Genomic DNA, 6,628 nt, shown 5'->3' with positions numbered 1-6,628 from the left:
AACTCAAAATTGTCAACACTTTCACACACACACACACACACCCTACCCCCATTTTAGACATGGACACAGGGAGACACAGCCCAGGTCAGTAAATCCCCAAAGTCTCAAGGCCAGGAGTCAGGGCCATGGTGCAGGACCTGTTCCTTCATTTTCAGAGTTGTCCTTCTCCTCTCTGCCTTAATGACCTCCCGTGTGTGTCTAGTTTCCTCTCAGGCCAGTATGGAAACGTTTTTGTAATTCTGTTCTCTTAGAGTGTGGGGGACATCTGAATGGAGTAATTTATAGGTAATGCTTGTCGAGTCATTTGCAGTTGCATATATTAGAGCATTGAATTCTGGCCTTACGATGTTAGCACTGTTATTTCTACTTCACCACTAAGGCACAGAGATGTCAAGAAAGTTGGAGGCAGTAGGGTCACACAGCTATGCAGTGGCAGAGGTCAGCTTTATACTCTGGGATGTCTCAGACCAGATTTCTACAGATGTTCCTCAGTTAGGTTGTGGTTACGTCTTAATAATCGGGAATTATTGTCAATAGAAAATGAAGGTCATGACCACTGAGCCTTCCTTGATGGCTTACATCTTAGGTAGCCTTCCAACGCTTCTATATTGAGTGACTGGGTCCTGTTAGGATACGGACTTGCCCCTAAAAGACAATGGTCATTTTTAAAGGCCAGTTTCCCAGATCCCATAGCATGAAGAAAGAAATCAGGAAATGACTTCCTGCAGCTCTCTTTGGGACAGAGACTTCAGAAACTGTCTGTCTGTCTGTCTGTCTGTCTGTGACTTGACAGCTCTCTGTTTACGTGCCCTGGCTCCTCTGTGCTCTGGCTACCTACACTATGTTGAACTAAATCACAAGATGTAGAACTTCCTGTTCCTCCTCCTCCTCCGCTGTTTATAAAACTAACACTTTTCTTTCGTTCTGGAGATTTATCTAGAGACTCCAGGGGGAATTTGCTCAGGGAAATGTTCTAAAGGCTTCTTCTGAAAACAATGGTCTCCTTCAGCCATCCCTCTTTGGTTCTCTCTCTCTCTCTCTGTCTCTCTGTCTCTCTCTTTCTGTCTCTCTCTCTCTCCCTCCCTCCCTCCCTCCCTTCCTCTCTCTCTCTCTCTCTTTCTCTCTCTCTCTCTCTCTCTCTCTCTCTCTCTCCTTCTCACTCTTAATGAAGCTCCTCTTCAGGCCTTTCCTTTTTTAAGGACCTATTATATTTCAATCACCAAATACTGTTTTGTTTCTGTCTAACTTCCTTTGCCCACAAAGTTCTTATTGTGGAACAAGAAAGATGCTGGACCACAGCAGGGAAAACATAGTTTAACAGACAGCATTGCCACATTCTGTGACTGTGATCTGACACTGGGAAGATGCTCATCCACATTTGTATTCTCATACTTGCAATCTCAGCATTCAGGAGGCCAAGAAAGAGAGATTATGAGTTCAAGGCTAATCTGGTCTACTTATTGAGACCCTGCCTCAATCATTCTACCTCCTCAAAACCCTAAACCCTAGCTGAATATGGCAGTGCATGCCTTTAATTCCAGCAGGTGGGAAACAGAGGCAGGCAGATCTTTGAGTTTGAGGCCAGCCTGGTCTACAGAGTGAATTCCAGGACAGCCAGAGCTACACAGAGAAACCCTGTTTTGAAACATCAAAATAAAATAAAATAATAAAATAAAGTAGCATAGAAAAAGAGCATAGTTCACTGCAGTGTGGGACAGATTAGGTTTAAATGTCACCTCTGCCCCTCATTACCTCCTTATCACTTGTCAGGGCCCTGCCTGGCTAACGAGTTGTCATTGTCAACTTGTCACAAAGTACAGTCACCTTGGAAGAGGAAACCTGAGCTGGGACATTCCTCAGATCACATTAACTTGTGCCCATGTCTTAGAGAGATTGCCTTTATATCAATAAAGGATGCAAAGGTGGATGCAAGAGGGCCCAGCCAACTATGGGTGGCCCCATCCCTACACAGGAAGCCTGGCTTGTATCGAAAAGCCAGCTGAGCATGAGTCAGTCAGAGAGCAAACCAGCAAGCGCCATTCTTCTATGGTTTAATGTTTCAAGGTCCTGCTAAAGTTTCTAATCTGACATCCCTTAGGGGTGGACCATGACTGAAAGTGTAAGCCAAATAAATTCTTTCCTCCCTTAAGTTGCTTTGGGCCAGAATGTTTATTACAGCAATAGAAAACAAAATAAAACAAAACAAAAACCGACTAAAACAGAGCATTACTTTTTGTTGGTGGTGTGGTGAGACCCACTTAAGAGAAAAGGCTAGAGGGTCATGAATTCAAGGTCATCCTCAGGTACAGAGTGAGTTCAAGGCTCCCCTGGGCTATAAGACTTCCTGCCAAACAAACAAACAAACAAACAAAGAGTTCAGCTAGATGTCATTCTGTACACACATAATCCCAGCCTATTGTATTGGAGCTCAGGCAGGAGGGCTACAAGTTCAAGGTTAGCCTGAACAACTAAATGAGACCTTGCTTTAACAAATTAAAAATTGGAGTTAGAGAGATGGTTCGGTGGTTAAGGTTACCTGTTGCTCTTACAGGGACCCACGTTTAGTCCCCAGCACCCACACATTGGTTTCAATGGATCCAGAACTCTGGCCTCACTTACATACATGTGACCACTCATCACATAATAAAGCAGAGATCTTTTTAATTAAGAAGTGTTTGAAAAATTAAACTAGGTAAAAGAAGACCTGAGGTGTAGCCCAGTGGTCTGGTCTGGGATTTGAGAGGTTCTGGGTTCAGTATTGGGTACCAGAAAACACATAGGCTCCGAGTTTGGAAGGTTTGGGTTTACATTCAGTCATCCTCGTATTTCCTGGGCTGTTGGCCAGGCAGACACCATGCGGGAACATGTCAGAAATAAACAGTTCACCTCAAGGCCAGAGGCAAAGCAGAAAGTCCAAGGTAGGACAGACCTTTTCTCGAAAGACAAAGATAAACAAACAAGCAAATAGCAGGGATCCCACAGACACGAAATGGCGACTGGATACATGCTTTCCCTTCCCCGGCAGCTCTGGGTCGCTTATCCTCCTGTCCTTATCCCAAACCTAATGAAATCCAAATGCGGCTACATCGGAGTAGGAATCACGGTTCTAGACCTCCAAGGGAGTGAGGATGCCACGACTGTCCCTGACGTCCCTCTCTATAGATGTCAAGTTCCTACAGGGTATCTCCTTGGTCTCAGGATGTAGGACGGGATCCAGCCATGAGCAGCACAGGCGGCATCCCTGAGTGGCTCCCAGAGGTGCCACAGGGGTTTCCCGGAGGCAGGAGTCTGGGCCGTCCACAAAAGGCCCTGCTTCCCCAGTTCAGTTCCTAATGTCGATCTAGTGAGGGACCTTGGAAATCTTTTTGTTGTTGTTGTTTTTGTTTTTTGTTTTGTTTTGTTTTGTTTTGTTTTGTTTTGAGACAGGGTTTCTCTGTGTATCTCTAGCTGTCCTGGAACTCACGCTATAGATCAGGCCAGGCCGGCCTCGATCTCAGAAATCCGCTTGCCTCTGCCTCCAAAGTGCTGGTATTAAAAGCATGAGCCACCACTGCCAGGCATGAGTCTTGGAAATCGTAAGCTATGGAACCTAGTGAGAGGTTTTAGGTCATTGGGACATGTCCTTCAAGACGCTGTGAGACACTGGTCTCTTTCTCTACTTGCATTTGCTCTGAGGTGAACGGACTCCTTCCCCACAAGCATGCTGCCTGGCCAGCGGAACCCAGAACACTGTGGCCTATTGACTGAGCACTGATCCCGCCAAACCTGTGAGTCTTTTGTGCGCTGTTGTTTGTAGTACTAAGGACAGAGTCCAGGACCTCCCACAGCCGAGGCAAATACCTGGCTGAACTGTTTTGCTTGTTTGTTTTAAATCAAATGTTATCACATTTATTTATGTGTGTATGCGGTGGTCACTTACAGGAGTCTGTTCTTTGCTTCCAAGCATGCAGATTCCAAGTGTTGAATTTAGATTGTCAGTCTATTAACAAATACCTTTACCCACTGAGCCATCACCAAACCCACTTTTGGTTTTGGGGGGATGTTTTGTTTTTTGCTTTGTTTGAGCCAGGAGGTACGTAATCTAGATTAAAATTAATCTTACTGTGTAGCAAGGATGACCGGGACTCCTGATCCTCCTGCCTCAGCCTCTCAGGTGCTGGTGTTATTGGCATATGCCATCAAGCCTGTCTTCTGACTGAACGTTTCAGGCATCACACCATCTTTTTGTAATTCTCTTTGAACTCTCCAACCCTTACAGATCTATGTGGTACCCTTTGCTAGGGGATCTCTTGTGTCCCCTTCTGTCTATTCCAGTGTCAAGCCAGGGCTAGAAAGTGTCACAGAAGATGCAACGTTAAAACAAAGCTGGGAATCTACTTTGTGCCCAGTATTGAGAACACTCCCCACACATAGCTCAGGCTCCAGGCCAAGAGCATTCTGCCCCAACCTCCTTTCTCCTCCATCTTGTTCCCTCTCCCAGGTCAAGTTCAAGAACCATCTCATGTTCTGTTTGATTTATTTTTCAAATGAACGTCATCTCCAGGCCCAGCTTGTTGGAGACACAACTCAACTGGGCCAGCCTGGCTTTAGTGGTGTCTTATAACGCAGAGAGAAAAAATAAACAGTACTCAACCATCCCAAGTCACCAGGCTAGACAGTTTTTTGGATTCATTTAAACGTTCTTCAAGTCTAGCCCCTCATTTGTTTATTTTGGGTTAAGGGTCACAGTAAAACTTGTTTAACTGTAGTGTCAGTATTTCTTTCTGACACCGTTTTGCAAGCAAGCAACTGAGCAAATATACCGAGTATTTTGATAAGACATGCTTATAGCTCTCGAAAGCCAAAGAACTCTTGGTGACTCAAGCACTTGGCACTGAGGGAGATATTTAGCAGACAGGATCATGCCCTTCACCTTCTCTGTGGACTTACACTCAATTACAGTCAGTCCACAGAGAGGTGTTGCTGGAATGTAATGTCCACTTCCAGCCCAGACTTTCCTATCAGGAGGTACAGATGACTTTCACCCTTGTGATTTTTATTTCCTGGAGAAAACGTAAGAAGAGCTAGCAGAGTCTTGAGGGGGAAACCCCAGAAGCACCGTGGGTCTGAAATCTCCATCCTTCTCAACCATCTGCGAAGTGTCATCCTGGGGCAGTCACCTGTCACCCACTGCAGAGGTCCCTGTTCACAGTGACCACTCGACCCTCCTGCCTTGGTCAGGGCTGGCCTTGCTCCTATGTGCGTTTGTACACACAGCAGCCAGGATGATTCCCAGATGAGAGCGTGGCTCCCTTCAGTAGTACTCTTCAGTAGCTTCCTCTACACTTAGGGAATAGCCTTCATTCTTACCTCGCAGTTCCCACTGGTCCCTCCAGGCTCACCCATGGTCCTACAGGCGCATGGGTTTCATCCCCTGGTTTCACTGGGTTTCCGGCCTGTGTGAACACTTTATCATATTCTGATATACTGAGAAACTCTCTCTGCCCATGCCAGTTTCCAGTGACTCTCCTCTGTCAGAGAAAACATTGCTTCTTCTTGGATCATTTCCCTGACCACCCTACTTAAACAAGACTTTTGTTTTTGAAACAGAGTCTTCTTATGTAGCCCAGGAAGGTCTTTAGCCAGACACTTGTCATTCAACTCTACTTTAGTGTCCTCCCTCTCTCCTTCCCTCCCCACCCTTGTAGTTCATGATAACCTCATGATGACTTTAGGTGCCTATGCAGCCAAAGATGAGCTTGGACTCTGGACCGTCCTGCCTAGGATGACCTTGAGTTCCTAATCCTCCTGCCTCCACTTCCCAAGTGATGGTATCACAGCATGCCTGACTTTCACATTTTAATTAATTTATTTTTTAAATGTTTGTTTATTTTCTGTCTCTCTCTGAGTGTGTGTGTGTGTGTGTGTGTGTGTGTGTGTGTGTACACATATGCTATGGTACATGTGTGGAGATCAGTTCTCCCTTTCCACTGTATGGATTTGGGAGCTCTGAATCAGGTCACCAGGTTTGGTGACCTGCACCTTTACCTACTGAGGCATCCCACCAGCCCTCAAGTGTAAACTGTATTAAACTATATATGACAAATGTAAGTTTATTAAACTGTATATGACACGACATCTACTTTCAGATGTATTTGTTGTTGGTTTTTTTCCTCATCCAGTTCTTTAGATCCCCTGGGGGTGGGGAGTCAGTTTCTCATAATTAGCTGTCTTGTCCTTTATGAATCCCACGGATAAATGTGAACTTCATCTCACCTGTTCCATTACTGCTGTCTCTTCAGGATTTCTACAGCACTCGGAGTTGCTGCGTGCAAGCTTCCCAGGTAGAGCTTTCTGAAGCGACTGGGTTCTATGACTGCAAACCCACAGTGTAGGTTCCACAGATTGTGACGTTCCTCACTCTCGGACTGTCGAGGTTCCGAGGGCCTCACAGAAGCAGATTGTTTAGCCCCCAGTATAACTTATCTTGGGCCAGTTTCCCGAATTTGAAGCTTAAAGTGTTCGTATAAAAATTCCAGTGTCTAGTTTTCTTGAGAAGTCAGGAGATTTAACTGGTCAAGGCCACGTTATCATATGATTATGAATTCCTTACTTCCTTTCCTCCCTCCCTCCCTCCCTCCCTCCCTCC

The sequence above is a fragment of the Grammomys surdaster genome, unplaced genomic scaffold, assembly GCF_004785775.1.
Source record: "Grammomys surdaster isolate TR1022 unplaced genomic scaffold, NIH_TR_1.0 372, whole genome shotgun sequence".
Classification (NCBI taxonomy): Eukaryota; Metazoa; Chordata; class Mammalia; order Rodentia; family Muridae; genus Grammomys; species Grammomys surdaster.
The sequence above is the reverse complement of the archived record's forward strand: the minus strand, read 5'-3'. Positions refer to the sequence as shown.